Here is a 19,099-nt window from a genome sequence, read left to right as displayed (position 1 = left end):
GGCTGTTCCACATGGCCTGGGCTCCCTCACAGCGTGAAGGCCGGGTTCCAAGTACAGCCGGGAACCCAGCAGAAGCTGCACGACTTTTCTAACCTCATCTCAGGAGCCATGCCACCTCATTTCCCCTACATATTCTCTTTTGGAAGTTTATAAGGCCATCCATGTTTTAAAGGGAAGAGAAATGGATTCTACATCCTGATGGGAGGAATGTCCAACAACTTGTGAGTGTGTTTTAAAACCACCAAATTCATCTAACCACATTCTCCAACACATTCTTTTAAATGACATGCTCCTTCACGTGTCCATCTCACTGCAGACCAGCTTCCTCTATTTTCAGTATGCTGCTGTGTGCATGTTTTGGTTTCTTTCTATGACGTGAGCTCAGTATGTTGGAGAGTGTGTGTGCACGAGCACTTGCAATCATGGGTCCATGTGGAGATGAGTGAGCTTGTGCTAGACCTGAGAGTATGGGCACCTGTGTAGTCACATGTGTGAAAGCATGCAGATATTCCATTATGATCTCTTAAGTGTCATCATAAACTTCTCTTTCCCCTATTAAAGCTGCTGGTGTACATAGCAAGAGCTTTAACATGTTTCTAATTAAAAATTTATAATTTTCTTAGATTATGGCTTACATTTTCTGAATCAAAAGTGGTAGGTTCTCCTTAAAAATATTCTGTTTGGGGTGATTAAAAGGGTTTTGAAAATAGATCGTGGTGATGGTTGCACAATGCAATTAATGCCACTGAACTCTACACTTAAAATTGTTTCAAATGGCAATTTTAAAAGAGAGGCAGAGACACCCAGAGAAAGAGAAACCATAATTTTTAAAAAAAGTAATACTATATACCAAAAGCCATTGAATTGTAGTTTAAACAGGTGAATTTTATGGCATGTGAATTATACCTCCATAAAGTCGTTAAAATGTTCAAGGGACAGATATAGATACTGCCTTTTTCTTGCCACAGTTCTAGAGTAAGGTGCTTAGAATCATATTATATTGAACATAAAAAAACAGGACTATATATTGTGCAACCAATATATCTCTAAATGGTGATATGAGGCTTCCTGGTTATATAATATATATTTTAGCAGCTATTACTTCAGAGTTTATTCTTTTAGTCTCCAGACATTTTTCCAGGTTTCTAATGTTTTTGTTTGTTTTGTGGACAATGATCAGAGGCTTTTTTATGCCTAAAAGCTGGTGGGGTTGTATCTATGCTCACACTGTGTGAGCATCATATATACACACAAAGGACTATCCCTAAACCTACAAGAAACCTAATTCAGGCCGTGACTAGTTATAGATGACCTTATGCAGAAATTCTTTTCAATTTCATGCATATTCCTTTCCTCTGTTTTACTTCTAATGACTTCCATCATTAAAATTCTTGGCTCACGAGTGAAAATATGGGAGTGGAATCAGCATATGGAAAAATATATGTGGAACAAAAATTAAAAATACAAAAACATCTGGGTGTGGAATTTGGTGTTATGTTTTGTTTTCATTTCAGGCTGGGCCAAAGAATAAAAGTTGGCCTATCCACCCTCCTATCTTCAGTAAGGCTCAGTAAAAACTTTTCAGCTGCCTAACATTCCAAATGAGCTCTGGCTACGGATCAATCAATCAATCAATCAATCAATCGTATTTTGTAGTATCCTGTTCTGATTCTACTCTAGTCCATTTCAGCTCACCCTATCCCCTCCCACCAGGGTCACTGTCCTTAGTCTTTCCTTCAGCTAGAGCTCTGTTTGTCAGTGGTGAGGAAAAATTTAACTGGTTTGATTAACCTAAATAGACTTTTTCTGCTCCTATTCATGTCTGTTAAGACATATGAAAAATGCGTCAGATACCCAAGATTTAGTCTAAATTCAAATATAATGAATATCATACCACCCTAACTTGGGTCTCAAGAAAGTAAACAAGTAAACCAATGAAACGTCTTAAAGAAATCTTTTCCAGAGGATGTAAGCCAGCAAAAACTACTGAAAAAAACCACCAACAAAAGAACCTTAAAATAAAACAACCAAAAAGTATATGTTATCTAACCAACATGCCCCATTTCACTACTTGGAGGATATATTGGTTATATAATATTTAGCCTTGTTTCTATTAGTGTGGGCTCCAAGCCCCACGTAAGCAGGCAGAGTAGTCCACTATGTGTCTCTTAAAGTCTCAGTGATTTCATCACCAATAACCCTATGCCAGGGAACCTCAGATCTGGGAAAAATATCAAGTTTGGGAAAATATCAAGTTTGATGATCTTATCATCAAAGCCACAGTTGATAATGATACTGCCAAATGGATTCATACAGGTGATAATGAGAACACTGGTTTTCATTAGTATACAACCGACCCTCCCAACCTGCGTATTCTGCATTCACAGTGCACTTTCCTTTCAGAACAATTGTGTGATACTGGCCTTTTTGTGTGTAACAAAAAGGCATGACAGTGAATTTCCCCAAATATTCACCAATAAGAAGAAAGAAAACTATCAGAAATTCCATAAAATAAAACCATCTTAGTGACGTGAAAAGGAAAACGTTATGAAGCCGCTTATCATAGTTCTCACACTAAGATGCAATAGAAAGGGAATGGGAAACAGAAGTTTGAGGATGTCCTCTTCTTTCCCAGTGTCTTCCAAAAGGTGTTTTCTCACGTAACAGAACCTAGGAGAGGACTCTCAGCTGAATCAGGCCTACTTCTCCTTTAATTACAAATATTTGACATCCTCTCCACTATTCTGAAATTAAATTCACAGATAGTATAATCTAGCAGTGCATACAATTTCAAAGAATTAGTATAATGTTATGAAATGAATAAGAAAAATAAGTGGAATATAATTTCTCAAAAAGTGCTGTATAGTTTACATGTAAATACTTAAGAAGAGTTATGCTAGAATATAAAGTGGTTATATGTTTGCCCCCATTAGAAGTACCCTAAATTAAAGAGCCACAAAGGCTTATGGATTTAGGTGTGTTTTATTAGGCTATACAAATTTCACTATGACAAGTGTTGGTAATGTGATTTTTCTATTATATGATAAACAATTATTTTAAAGTTCTGAATAAAATAAAGTGCAATCTTCCCTAGAGTTACACAATATTTGCATTTCAGGTAATTCAGTATACTCTATGATCATGCCAAAAAAAAAAAAATCACTTCGTATATGTATGTTATGTCCTTGACTCAGAAAATTTAAGTGGGTTTGTGACTCCCCAAAATATCTGATGGCCTATATCAAAATCCTGAGAAAATTAAAACAATGTTTTGATGCGCAGTTTTTCCTGTGCAGTGCCGACTGGCTAGCAATCCAGATAACTCCTCCTAAATGTTTGTCTTGCCTCCAAGCTCGTGACAACCAAAAATGTTTTCATAAATTTCCAAAACATACTTTGGAAAGAAGCAGTACCACCGGCCATGAGAACCATGCTGTCGGTTTTCCAGGGGCCTAGTCGCCTTGCGCCCGCACTGCCCTGGTCCCTCGGAGGACAGGGGCCATACTCTGCTCATGGCCAGTGTCCTTGGTCATGGGTTAGGTTCTCCACAGCAAGGCCAGGCGCACCAGTTAGTTGGTTTATCTGATATTTACTAAAGGCGAGGCAATAGACATTCAGTAAACTTTGATATACACTGTATTAAATAATGGAATCTAAGTTCCTGGTGACCAGTACTGGCCAGAAATTTCTGCTCAGACACACACCACTCCAGGAATAGTTCCCTCAGCCTGCTCTCATTTTTCTGAAGTCGGATCCAGGAGGGGCTTTGACTCTCCAAACAAAATGTCACAATAACTTATCGTATTTGTTCTGTTCCGTGTATTTATTCTCTTCCCTGCCTAACCAATATCTAAAAATAAAAAGTTGATGTAAACTGGGAAAATGCCACACTGCTCTCGAGGCTAGCTGAACCCTAACTTACCTAAGTCGAAGGCAACATTCCCCTTGGAAGACAAATCTGGTCATAATGATGTAAGAGGAGGAGGGGAACAATGCACTTACGGCTGTCAGGAGGCATATTCAGGACATGATTTACCAGATTAGTTCTGGAAAAGTAGTTTGGTCAAAAAACATTTGCTGTGCATTTTAGGTGGATTTATTTTTTGCAACTGTGTCAGGAAAAAAACACGCATTTTATTCTTCGACCTATTATTTTTCCTGTATTCCTTTTTTTTTTGCTTTGGGAAGAAATTGCTAATCACTCCCCCCCACACACACACACATGTACATTTGTGGGTAAAGATAAATAAAGACCAGTCACACCACACACTGCCTTTGCTCTGTGACTTGAGTATGTGAACATTTGTCAGTTTGTACTTGCTGCCTGCTGGCATGAGCAAGTATATTTCTTAATCTATTTCACACCATTACTGCCCAAAGAGAGAGATCACTCTGCTCCTCAATTTTCCTAAAGAGGCCTGTGCTTTTCAGGGTGGAGCTTAGAAAGAAAAGCAGCAGGAAAGTCAAATTCACTTAATGAAAACACAGCCCAGGGCTCAGAGTTTCACACGTTGCTGGAGCTCCTGCAGCTCTGCCGTGTCTGCTATCCAGGGGTATTAAACCTCCCCGCCAATGCTGTAGCTCAAGTTCACAGCACATTAAAAAATGAGACATTCTCATTACCTGGCATTCTACTCAACTGAGATATCAGGGGATGCGAAATAAAAGGATTTCAGTCTTCTTTTCTTAAAAAGAGAAAGCTACAGCAATCCACTCAGGAAATTAATCCTTCCTAAACTGCTTTTTTCCCAGAAATATAGAAATGATGTTAGCAATAATAATTAAAATTATTATTTATGAAAGGCCTGCCATGTGCCATGTACAATACTTAATTATTTATCTGTTTTAATTTTACTTCTTACCACAACTCTTCAAGTCAGATTGAATTAAGTAAGAAGAGTATTTTGGGAAAAAAAGGGTCTTCATTGCTTCTAAATTATACCCTACTTTTGACAAATTGGAATTTTAGTATACTTGAACCTTAACCTTAGCCTGATACCCTCTGCAAGGCTATACCTTAAAATCTGTGTAGGAGTTTTAGAGCTACATTCACTTATGCTCAACTGCTTTGAATGAGTCTAATATACATCATGATATGATGTTTCAACATTTTGACTTAGATGATTAGACATTCCATTGGAGGAAAGTTGTTGGATGATATCTATTTACATCATCTAAATAGAAGTCCAGCCAATATAATAATTGCTTCATTTCATTTTTTAAAAATCCACTTCACTTGACTTTTAATTGTAAAGAACAATGTGATGGTTTAGCCTGAGAATTTTGCTGGCAAATAGTTTCTTTTGAAAGTAAAGTTCCCTTCAGTATGATATTTAAAGTGTTTTCATTCAATGCTTTTAAAATATATTTTATCCATTTCCGAGTATAATGATAATAAATATAATAATGCAGCTTATATTACAAAAACATTTTTGAAACTGAAATTACAGATATAAAATCAATGACACTAATAATACGAAACTGTGACAAGGAATAAAAATATAAAGTAAACTGAATTTAAAATGTCTTTTCTAGTCTCATTTATCATTCAATATTTGATTGTAAAGTATTTTATAATTTTGATGTGTCATATTATATCCGTTAGAGTCATCATCTAAGCTTTCTGCAGCTGATACATGTGAACCATGAATTATTTCTATTGCTAAAAAATTTTGTAAACTTTAAGCTAAGTCTAAAAGCACTGCAGAAATAGTACTTCTTTAGATTGCATTTTCCAGAGTTCAGAGTAAGGAAGGTTCTTCTCTTTGGAGGCATTTCCCAGGTAACCATGGCAGAGGGCTTTGGCTCATGAGTTCTGCCCCAGTTCATACAGACCCAGGTGGAGGTACTGGGAATAAGAAATCTCCTGTTAAAGTTTCCATCTCAGTGATATCATTTGTTATAGTAATTTCTGGAATTTATTAGTGCCTAAGTAACTGATTATATGGATATGGTCTTCAGTGCTGACAAATGTATTACTAATTTGAGGTCAGTTTGGCTTACCCTGGGAACCCCGAGAGCAGAGACTTAGAAATCTTGTGCACAAGTAGCTTCATAACATACTAGGCAGCAGGGCAAGGGGAGTGGAGAGGAAGCCAAACAGAAAGAGGGAAAGCCGGTCAGGAACTCACGTTGCATGGACCACTGCTACAGGACCCTCGGGCACACCCTCACCCGGACCTGCTGGGGGCCTTAAGCATGCATTCCTGAATCATCCACACAGGAGACAGAAAAAAAAGGGAAGCACTATTATGGGCTACTGTCCCCATTGATCAAGATGCCCCCATGGACATCAGTACCCTCATACTTCCAAGTTCTTTAAGGGTGGACGCCAGTTGTTTTTCCCCCAAGTCCTAGGGTGACAGGAAGCAAGACTTCGGGCTGCGCAAGCCTACAGCCAAGTCCTCCCAGGCTCAGCCTGGTCGGATCCTGTACATAACTAGTCTCCACTGCGATAGCTGAAGTTGGAGCTAAGAGGGTTTGAGGTGGTTCATAAGAAGAGCCCAAAACTTTTTTAAATCATTCGATTGCTTTCTTACCTTTAAACAGGAGCTTACTTAAATCAAAAATATCAATTACAAAAAAAGATGACAATGTTCTAGCATTCATGTCGCAGTAATTGCATCATTCATGTATAAAGATGTGGCAGACGGTCAATCCCAGTTTGGCCTAATGGTAGATTATCAGCATCATATGGCTCATGTAATAATATAATCTGATATGATATGAAAGAGAAGCTTGTGCACTGAAACATATGGCTGAAACATAGCACAATGCCGTCATCACAGTAATGTCTCTTCTGCATATTCCATACTTTACACACATTATTTAGCTTATATTCTGTTTAAAATAAAAGATCAATTAAATCTATTTTTATTCTCAAGTAACTCTTGTTCCTCCTACACATTATGAGGTGTTTTTGTGTGTGTGTTTTTGCTGTTATTGTTGTTGTTTTTGAATTAAATGAAAGAGCAAGAGAGAAAAAAATAAAAGTATGCAGATGGATGGGGGAAGAGTAAGCTTGCAAGTCCTTGCTTCAGAATTTTTTCTTGTAAAAAGTGTTAAATGTGAAATAGCACTATGAAACACTTTGCAGTCCATTCAGTTTCTTTTGGAAAATAAGAGTTGGATTGAAATGAACACTTTAGAAGATATTTCATTTCTTGGCATTTAAAATCAATATTTTTCTCACTGTCATGAATATTTTTTTGGAGAAGCCTTGGCAGCTATTTTTGTTCATTGTAATTGTGGCTCTACTGCAGGTGAAGATGGAACACCTTTCTCTCATTATTAAGAGCTTAGTAGCCCTGAGCTAAAGGTTGTGATTCTTCATGTCACCACTGTGGTGGCAAATAAGAATTCTCATTTAGTTTCTAGTAACCTCATTTGTCAAGAAGACTGTATTTCAAGTTTATATAGATTTAAGGCAAACAAAAACTGGACAGCTGAATGCCTCTTTGGTCATAAATTACATTCATCAATTAGAGAAAAGTTAAACTAATGGCATATTAATTTTGCAGGCTACTAGCCTATTTTAAATTTTATTTTAAAAAGATGTGTGAAGTTCATTTAATTTTAAAATTGGTTCTCCATTAGTAATAGTTTTAATGTGCTGCTAATGTAAAAAAAGAAGCACTTATATGAACCACATCCCAAGCTAAGGAGATGTTAAATTCCCTAAAATTTATAGTGAATGTGAAAGTAAAAATATGTTAGCAGGATGTTCTGCCTGGCAGTTTGAAAAGGTTTTTTTAAGTAAAAGCTTTGAAATTGTTCTCAAGTCTTTCTTTATGCTTTCAATTTTAGCCTGAGTTTATCAAGAATTATAAAAAGGTCATGCTCTGAGAAACTTTAAATCTGTCTCAATCTTGAAATGACAAGCCTTTCAAGCCAAATGACTAAAGCCCTCAGAGAGGCAGAGTATACACACTGCGTCTCCCAGTGCCTCAAATAAACTTAAAGCTTCTTACTAATGCAGCCACGTGTTACTGAATTGTGTAGCTTTATAAACCCTTTCTAAGTTTAGGTTATTTTTAGTTATTTCCCATTATCTTGCCTACCACCTGAAAAATGCTGGGTTTTCACTTCACATTTACTATCTAATACAATTAAAAATTCATCAAAAGCATGGACTGGTAATGATCCAGCAAACCAAGCTAACGTACGTTATCATGACAACACTCACTTCATGTCCTCCTTTCATTTCCACTCATTGAAATAGTCAATGCTACTCTTGAAGATCATAAATATTCATAGACAAGCCATCATAAACACCATTTTGATGTTGTTTCAACAGACAGAGGTTTCATATTGTCTCAGAACCTATCAGGTTTAGCTTACATTACCTTAACTTTCTATCTATATCCAATTGATTTTTCAAATTCCTGATTAACATTTTAGATATTTTTCACCTACCAATTAATCTAAATTATTCTTCAAACCTGTGTATAGTTGCAAGACAACATACAATGAGCAAACCAGTGAAAAAAATCAACATTTTATAACTTCCCTAGTATATATTTCACTATCCATCATAAACATGGTGTGTTATTGTTCCCATAGCTGAGGAAATTTGCAAATATTTTTCTCTAATACCACTTTTGAATACATAAAAATGCCTATCACTAGTAAAAACTTATATTATTTTTTTCAACTATTCTTATTACTTTTACACAGAATCAAAAGTCTAGAACCAAGCAGACTAGAATTTATAGCTTAAAATCTATTGTGACTTACAAAGTGTATTTAAACTAATTTTAAAATTGATTTGAATTTTGCTGTCATAGAAAGAATTACTATGGTCCATTCTCGAGCTTCATTAGAAAAGCACCTGGACATTGCTTCTGGGATGAGGCCCAGGACCCACCTTTTTTAATAGCTACCTGTGGACTTAAATAACACTTAGAAGAACTGTCTTGATTATATTTACATTGCATTTATCATCTTTGAATAATTCTTCTTTTTTCCAGCTTTACTGAGGAATAATTGACAATTGTTTCTATTTACATTATAGAACATGATGATTTGCTATACATACATATTGTGGCATGATTACCACGATCAAGTTAATTAATACAACCATCACAAGCTAACTCTTGTGTGGTAAGAATGTTTAAGATCTACTCTCAGCGAACTTCAAGTCTACAGTACCATATTAACCACAGTTACTACGCCGTACAATAGACCCTCAGAACTTAATTAGAAAGTTTGTGCCTTTTGACCTGCATCACCCAATATTTCATTGCCCTAGTACCTGGTAACTACCATTCCACTCCGTTTCTATAAGATCAGTTTTGTTTTGTTTTTTACATCATTTACATATGCCACATTTTTTTTTATTCATTTGTTCCTCAACTAAAATTTAGGTTGTTTCCATATTTTAATTTTTATAAATAATGTTACAATAAACATGGAAGTGCAGCTATTTCTTTGAGGCATTGATTTTATTACCCCTTTGATTCATAAGTAACAAAAATGGACCACAGGAAAATATCCTAATTAGCTAGAAACTGGAATTTGATGTGGTTCCATAAATTATTACCTCATTTACAGAGTACCTGTTTTTTTCTGGGGTTAAGGGTACAATACGCCTGTAATTTTAGTATTTTATATTTAATCATAAATTATTTATTTTAAAACTTAAATCTACTGATAAATCTAATGTGAATTTGGATTACATTGATAAAAGCACAGTGTCCAGAAGAGGAGAGATGAGGATTCCTTTATTTCTGCAAATATGGAACTTTACCTGGTATATGGCTTTTGGTTCTAGACACTGAGCCTTAAGAAGAGAGAAAAGTCTACCCGCAATCAGAGGAAAGCAGCAGGAGGTGGAAGGAACATCAGCAGAGACATAGTAATTTTGGCCCTAAACGTGACCTCAAAGTGACTTTGCCATTAATAATATGGTTCAAAGATGGATGTTCTGAACAATCCACGCCAATAGAGGAGTTCAATATTTCAACTAATTTTAACTATTCTTATAATGCAGTTTCTAAGCTCTTACAATTATTTTGAATTTGATTCTATAAATTTTGGTAATCTAGAGGAATATCTATTTACTTATTTTAAAATGATGAATATTTGGGAGAATTTGGTCTTTCTTTGACTTTGAGAAGAATGAGGATTCATTTACTCAATACTATATGTCAGAATTCTGAGTTCTCTCTGGCCAGGTTAAAAAGAGGAGTCTATAGAAAGAGATTAGGAAACTCACAGACTCTTAACGAGAGCCAGAGAGTCAGTCTGGGTGTCTCTCAGTGGCATGTTCTTCCCTCACTGCTGTTGGCAACAACACCACTGTTCACGACAACACTTGAAACTGTATCCCCCAACTCAGGACAGTTCTGGCCCACTACACAGCCGCTTCTCCAGTCCTACTCACGGCCTAACAGAAGCCTTCCCTGGGCACACCTGGGTAGGCAAGTAAGATCATAACACAGTAATTTCCCTAAAGTGAGAAAGAAAGTCTGAAGGTGGCTGTAAAGCTGAAAATGTAAGAATAGTCACTATAAAATTATATTTATAGAGTATTATGTGCCAGTCTTTTTGCTTGACTCTTGGGTATGATGATAAATACTTTTATATAGAGCAGTTCTTAGACATGGGGTTAAAGGTTAAAAGTTACAAGGAAACAATCTCACCTCAATACCAGTGAATTCATTTCTAATATGTTGTTAAAAAGAAACTTCACATTATAAAATCCCATTAAAATTTGTTTAGCCCAGCCGGACATGGCTCAGTGGTTGAGCGTCGACCTAGGATCCAGGCGAGCGGGGTTCGATTCCCAGTCAGGGCACATGCCCGGGTTGCGGGCTCAATCCCCAGATGGGAGCGTGCAGGAGGCAGCCGATCAATGACTCTCTCATCATTGGTGTTTCTCTCTCTCTCCCTCTCCCTTCCTCTCTCTGATAGCAATAAAGATATATTTTAAAAAATAGTAATAATAAAATAAAATTTGTTTAAATTGAAAAACCAAGCAGGATGTAAACTAGAAAATTTTGGACTAAAAGGTATTTTCTGTCAGAAATTTTAATAATCAAGATGTTTAGCAAAAAGTGTATTTATTATTATAATAGTTTATCAAAATAGTTTTTTTTAAAGGTCTTAATTATCGTTAAGTAAATGCTGAACTACCCATAAAATTAAAATTAAAATCAATGAATTTCTGATTCTCAAAATTAATTGCAGTACAGTTTATAAGCCTTTATGTTAGCAAAGCAGACAGCCAGTCAGAAAAAGCAGATGCTGATTCCTGTTCTATTTATACACTTTTTTGCATATATATATATACACACACACACACACACACACACACACACACACAGTAGTAAGAGTCCTGTTGCAAATCAAGGTCTCTAACTGACTGAGCAATATAAGAAGTGACTGGACCTCAAGGTTAAAAAATATTAATAGTTTTTTAGCACTTTTATATGATAGCCTTTTAAAAAACCCTATATTATCCCAATTATATCAATGAGACCAAAATGATAGAAGTGGGTGAATAGTTGCATAAGATAAACAATTAAAGCTAATCTATAGTGACAAGAGTAAGAATAGGAGTTGCCTTGGATGAGTCAGGGCCAAGAGGAGTGTTGGGATGCTGATACCATTCTTATCTTATCTGAATAATGGTTATCACAGTGTGTTCACTTTGTAAAAATCCACCAAGCTATAAATTAATGATCTGTGCATTTAGCAATATATTTTACATATAACTTTTAAAAATACTTAACCTATTCGCTCCTACCGTCTGCCTGTGGAGTTCATGCTGGTTCCTTCCATTGACCAAACACACTGAGAAGCCAGAGGAAAGGGAGCGAATCACCGCAGTTGGTAAAGTCCAGCCTGCAGAGCACTGGGCAGAGGCAGGACTACCCCAGAAGGGGCCAAAAAAGAATAACCAGCTTAGGGGTGCTTCTAATATGCACCCTTGAGCCTTGTTTATAACAATAAAAAGCTGGGGGTGGGGGAGGAACAGGGAAAAACTAAATATCCACGAGGAAGCAAATCAATAAATTATACCTGAAATAAGCGTACAGTTGTAGGTCATACACCATTGCAGGTTAGAGCTGTATGAATCAGGGATAACTCATAAACAGAATGGTAAACACAGAAGGATCTTCTGAAAGAAAATGAAATGTGACATCAATTTTAATACATTTTTAAAATAATATGACTTGTTTATTGTTTGGCAGTGTATTTATGTGGTAGCAGGAGTAAATACATGCTTAGGGATAATAAATATTGAATTCAGAATAGCTATTTTTCCTGGGGAAGTGAGTAGTGTGGTTATAGAGGGCTTTTACTGTATTTGCAATGTATTACGTCTTAAGCTACATGAAAGGTACATAGATGTCCATTGAGTCACTCCTTATACCTTTGTGAATACCTAAGCAAGGCCTACTTGCTTTCTGATTATTTAAACTTTTAGAATCTACTTCCTTAGTTCAAATCCTTACCCTTGAAGTAATACCTAATAGAGCCATCCTTTATTTTGTAAGCATAACAAAGACTATGTGTTGTGTAGCCCCAGAGGCTTTCTGATGAGTGCCGCATAAGCTGAGGTCCATTTAACAAATATGATCTCATGCACTGTCAGCATATGTGTACTCACTAGAATTAAAATGCAATAACAAGAAATGCATGGCAAATGAGTTTTAAACCTTTACCGACATATGAAATAACTTCTCCCTGCCAGGGTCAATTGAACCACATTTCTCACTTATTTTGCCCTTTGTCTCCACATAGATCTATAATACTAAGGGGAAAACATTCCCTACTCATTACAGAGCAACACTACAATAATTTAATTTCATTGCTCAAGCTAAGTACTTTTAAATACTACTATTTCTATGGCAATCTCCCTTTTTGGAGAATATCTGCAGCCTTTTGATTCAAACTGCATCCATATTATCTCAAGTACAAGCTAATTGCGGCTAAACCAATCACAGCATGACACTTTTGAATTAACATTCTTAAATAATGAGAATAATCTCAGAAATGCTACTACATTTTTTCTCAACATGGAAAGAATCAATTCAGTGGGTCTCATGATCATAAAACCTAAAGATAGAAATTGGAAGAATTCAGGATCTAAAAAAAAGGGAAGAATTCAGATTCAAAATATTTGTTCTCAAAATTTTAAAAATATAGCTGGAATTTGTATATTTTTCTTTGATTGAGGTTGGCATTTGTTCAGCTAAAGCATTTGGATATAAGCAGATTTTCTTCCCTCCCATTGCTTTTTACATGGCACGTACAAATAGTTTCTCCTCCACAAACACCTCCTGCAGCCAAATCATTCCACTATAGAGAATTTCCTGAATGCTGCATTTATTAAGATAACACTCTTCTGTCTAATAGTGGAAAGCATGTCGACTCACATACCTACATTTTTCTATACATTTTTATTCAAATATTTGCTACCATATAGACACATCTTAGGTTTAGATGCAAAAAAGAAATCATTTCCTTTTTGCTTCTTTGGGAAGTAACAAGACAGTTAAAAATGTTGTTATTGTACATTATATGTCTTTTACTTACACAGGAAACTTTTTTTTTTTTTTTTTTAGGAAGAAAGAGAAAGAAAAAAAGAAAGAAAAGAAATTAATGCATTCAACCTATGATATCAACACATTAGATAAATGTCATCAATGAATTGTTTTGTAAGAATAGTTCTAGGGAAAAGAATAGAGAAATACCATTATATTTCTTTTTTATTTTCCCATGTCAATTATTTATTCTGCTTCAGCCGCTACTATATATTAAGAATTTTAAGGAGCCTGGTATTTTTTTACACCTGGTAGGAGTACAATAAGGGATTGGTGAATTAAATTAAAAGGTAATGAAGCTATAAAAGTTTTAAAATTTATTACAGAAGAAATGATTAGGGACAAGGAAGCAGCTTCATCGACTTGCTAAGCTTTTCTCATATAATTATTTCTTTCTTTTTGCTTTGTAACTAAGGTTCTTAGAAAGTAAAATAAGTTACTTAATTGTAAATTTTAAAGAAGACAGTGAAGTTAGATGAAGCTAATTGACAATATTTAATATGATTTTGTCATCTGTCGTGTACTCCTATTTAATTGTGTCTTGTTTGTCATTTACCAATGAGATTCACTTAGGTGACTTTATTTTAAGGTCATAGGGTGCAGGTAAGGTGTCTTATTTATTTACATAAGCACTACACTGACCAGTATTACATCTTGTATATAGTAATAATATCTTATTTTAAACGATTCACTCATTTCTCCCATGCATGCTAAAGGCTAAAAATATTTTTTAAAAAAAATGAGACATTGTCTTGCTTGTCTACAAAGAATTTATAATAAATTCATAAAAATTAATTTCTAGTAAATTGGTATTCTGTAACAATATTTTGAGCTATGGCCTATGGGACCACTAAGGTGTAAATAATTAAGGTAGGATGTGGAAGGCTTTCAGAGTAGGGCATCTATGAGCTAGATTTTGAGGAACAAATGGGAAGGAGGGGTTTAATGCAAATGACAAGTTTCCCAAGGTTTAGTCATTATGAATCACATCTGAGACCTATGATAATACCTATGTAAACAGCTATTTCATATCTTCCTACCTTTTTCTCAGGGTTTTTTACATATTAAATGAATATGCCTAAAATGAAAACTTCACAGGACCTCCATCAATGAAAAACCAGAATCATCTGACACAAAGAGAAGGTGATGTTAAAAAAAATAGATATATTGAAAACAGATAACATTGTCATATTTTACTTAGCTGCTGTTGTTACCAAAGACACTGAACAGTTGGGTTCAGTCCAGGTCTTTACTCATTCTGAGAAAATGAATTTATCACTGGTACTGAAGCAAATTGGATACTTGTTTGAAGAGATAACAAAAGGATTCTGCAATCTGACACTGTGCCCACCCAAAATTCATAAGATGATATTTGGAGATGGAACCTTTGGAAGATAATTAGGTTTAGGTCATGAGGGTAGGGCTCTCATGATGGATTAGTGTCCTTATGAGAAGAGAAACAGGAGAGCTTGCCCTCTCTCTGCCATGTGAGGACACAGCAGGAAGGCAGCCATCTAAAGCCAGGGAGAGAGCTCTCACCAGAAACTATACTGGCATCTTGATCTTGGACTTTCAGCCAAAACTGTGAGAAAGTAAACTTTTGTTGTTTAAGCCACACAGAATATGATATTTTGTTATGACAGCCCAAGCAGACTAAAATAGATGCCAAAAATATAAAAAAGGAAAACCTTTCCAAGTTGTGATACAATTTTATGTAATGTTATGTCTCTGCACATAACTGTATGTGTCCCCTCCCTTTGGGAAACTCTCTAACAAAAGCGCTCCTGACCACAGATACAGAGGCTGTGAACAAACATGCCACGGTCAGGGAAGAGTAAGTGGTCTAATGTTACAAGTAGCTTAAGGTTTGAATTTAAAGCATAGGTGAGAAGATATGACGATACTTGGAGGATTTTTCCTGGCTTAAATTATTTGGTTTACACAACTCTGTTAGTTGCCCAGTGCTGCCTAACAAATCACCACAAAATTAGCATCTTAAAATAATAAGCATTTATTACCTCAGTGTCCGTGGTGTCAGGAGTCTGGGAACAGCACAACTGGGTCCTCTGCTCAGTTTTCCAAGGCCGCAACCGTGATGTGAACAAGGCTGCACTTTCATCTGGAAAATAATTTGCTTACAAACGTATTCAGGCTGTTGACAGGATTTGTGTCCTTCTGGCTGTAGGACTAACGGTCCCAGCTTCTTGTTGAACATCAGGAAGCTATCCTCAGCTCCTAGGGGCCACCCACAGGCCTAGAGGCCACTGTATTACCAAAGGCCACTATCACTCTTTGCCAAGGGGACTCTCCCGACATAGCTACCTACTTAGGCCAGCAAGGAGGAGAGTCCTTGCAGCCAGGGTGCTTCGCAATCCAGTGGGAACTGAGAAGATAAAATTCGGACTTCAGTGGGGGTGGGAGAATGAGAAAGGGAAGCAATCGAAGAGGACACTGAACCAATCAGGAATTATTTGCTGGCTGGGAAACTGACACCAAGCAATTCTGGGAGACGTTTAATTTAGGATTAGGAAAGTGCTTACCCATTTAAATACAGGGCGGGGCAAAAGTAGGTTTACAGCTGTGAGTACTCGAAACACAGAGTTTATTCCTCCTTTATTAATTATTGCATTATTTTCCATACAAACAATTGTAAACCTACTTTTGCCCCACCCAGTATTTTATATTTTAAAAGGCACAATGATAGTCATGATGTATTAATAAGAACCTGAAAAAGTAAAAAAGAGTAGGTAAAACTATTGGTATTCAGTATCTTAAAGAGAAGGAAAAAAAGATTTTGTAATATTAAAGACCTTCAGTGTCTTTCCTTTTTAATAAAATAAGGTTCCTAGTCAGACCATAGATGAAGACAGATAGGTGATCAGAAATTAAGCAATGGCAGAATTTCACAAATGTGAACAGAAACTTATTAAATCATGACATTTATCTGCTCACTACTTTGATAACATACATCTATTCTATTTTTAATCCTGAATAATTTAAAAAATTACTCTACATTAAATATTTATCCTATTCAAAATTATCCTGTCCTAAATATATCAATTAAATGCATACATTATATGCAAGATCACTTTTATTAGGCCAAATTAAATATTGAACTAAATTTAATAATTAAACTGGATTTCATATTAGATCAATTTAACACACAGTGTAAAAAGTTCAGTTTGTGCAAGAAAGAAAGGGTAACAGAAATACATATTAGATAGGTTTAAAGAAAGAAGTGACTGTAAATTTAGTTAGTAAGATATCTAACATGTACTTTTTTAAGATAACATTTATGGGGCATACATATATGTGTGTATCACTGTACAGATGCACATAAATATATATATTTTTTTACTAAAGTGGAGCCTTATTCTGGAGATATATGTCAAGATATTTATATCTTCCTAGAAATCTCAGGCACCTCCGCAGCATATATTTTCCCTCATAAAATTCAGTCAAGTAGACTTGAAAAACCCAAATTATCTCTTCAACCCCCAATGAAAGCTGCCTTGTTCGTAACAAAGGATGAGCTGAGCCATTAACCAGCCTCATTTACTCTCCAAGTTTATTCAGTCACTGAAAAATATATTCATTGAGCACTTAATTGTGCTGGGCACTGTTCTAGGTGCTGGGGATATAGAAATGAATAAAACTGAAAGAGAGAAAAGCCTCTGCTCCTATGCAGATTCTTTCTAGTGGGGACAAGAGGAAAAAACAAGCAAATGAACATACAAGGCGAGAGCAATATGAAGCAAAATAAAACCAGGTGCGGGAGCAGGGAAGGGGTGATGCTTTATTTAGGGTGTTAAGGGAAGTCCTTCCCTGGAAGGTGATATGTGGGTCTAATGAGAAGAGGGAGCGTTTCTGACCTGGAAGAAGAGTTGTTAACGCTCGTGACTGATGGTAAGTGACTTCCTCTCACACTTTTTTACCACAGATTTCAGGGTCGTTGCAAATTGTCCCAAAGGGGAATAAATATTAAATCTGAACACCTAGTAAGTTTTAAAGAGTATAAACATCCCAAAGGTCTCAGGATCTGCACTCTCATGCAACTATCACTTTAGAAGTAAGTACTTACACACCCATGAAATTCAAAGTATAATTGTTTATAAAGAGTATTTAAATCAGGGCTGGACACCGATTGCTGATACATGAGATTAGTGCTCTCTTCTGTTTCATGGCAAGTAAACTACAACCTGCAGTCCATAACTTTTCTAAAATGCAACAGTCCTACTTTCTGCTTTGTGAGGAGGAAACATCAAACATGACTGGAACTTCTTTGATGATTGAAAAGCTTTCAGGGCCTTGGAGTCCTCACTTTGAACATTCATTCTCACGTGGTTTGAGCTATCTGCAGAAGTAAAAGATGTAGGAATCACACTGAATTTAGACTAAATGCAAGTAACGGGTAGGAAATGTTTTGTTTGGGGCTAAAACTCTAAAATAAAGCTGATTTTCATAAAATGAATTTCAGAAATTTTTCTAGTTTTGCTACTGGGATCTGTGGTTACTTTAACAATTATGTGATTTTATAATTTTCATTTCTGAAAACTTTAGAAATTATAAAAGGTATCAAGCCAGCACAATTTAGCTTAGATAATGGGAAATTTGGGTGGCTCAATATTTTACACATATTCTGTTTTCCATTTCATTGTCACAGCTCTGCAAACACATACTGCCTCTTCCTGTCTCGGAATAAGTAGAACAGTGAAAGTTAAAACTCTCCCAGTCAAGAGCTTTCATCTGTGAAACTTGCTTCCCCAGGAGATGCCTCCTTCCCATTGCCATGGCATTTTATCTAGCAAAGCAACTGTATAACAGCTATTCAGTACCTTTGTTTGTTTGTCTCTAACTAAAATAGTGAGAAACCAAATAGGTTCCAGTAAAAAAAAAAAACCACTTTCCTTTTCAACTTGCTATTATCACTGTATGTTTCCTAAGGTCTCTGAACAAAGTATTGTTCTTTTCTGGGTCCCCTATACTTTAAAAAAGAGTCTGTCATGCCACAGGTACCCTCCAAATTGAAGTCAACTGACCTGGATCAAAATACCTAGAAGCACAGACTACTTCTACCTCTTAAATCCCCATTGCTTGTCCCCAACGTGATTTTGGCCAAACTTCAATCAATAGCACTTGTCTTACTGTATGTATCTTAGTATTCACTATTTTATCTCAGTAAAAAAATTTAATACAAGTAGTAAAACATGTCCTAAATCTAAACATGACTTAGCTATTGCTGCTGAAACAGTCTCCTCTTTTGCTTAATTTTCCTTATTTAGCTTCCAAGGAACAACATCCATGCCTGCCTTTAACTTACACCCAGGCTGCCCAATGTGTTATCTTGATTAAGCCTCATTCATGAGAAAATAAGGTAGTTTAAATTGCATTTAGGTGGTTTACAGAATAATTCAAATTAAAAATCAGAAAAAGATTTTATTCTGAATTATATTGTAGTGTTTCTGATCGTTGTCATGGACACATTTTTAAAAGATGGCTTCTATGTGTTATATTCTATAGTATTCTTATAACATGCAAGACAATAT

This window comes from Miniopterus schreibersii (assembly GCF_964146895.1).
Source record: "Miniopterus schreibersii genome assembly, chromosome: 6".
Taxonomy (NCBI): domain Eukaryota; kingdom Metazoa; phylum Chordata; class Mammalia; order Chiroptera; family Miniopteridae; genus Miniopterus; species Miniopterus schreibersii.
This window is presented reverse-complemented; position numbering follows the sequence as displayed.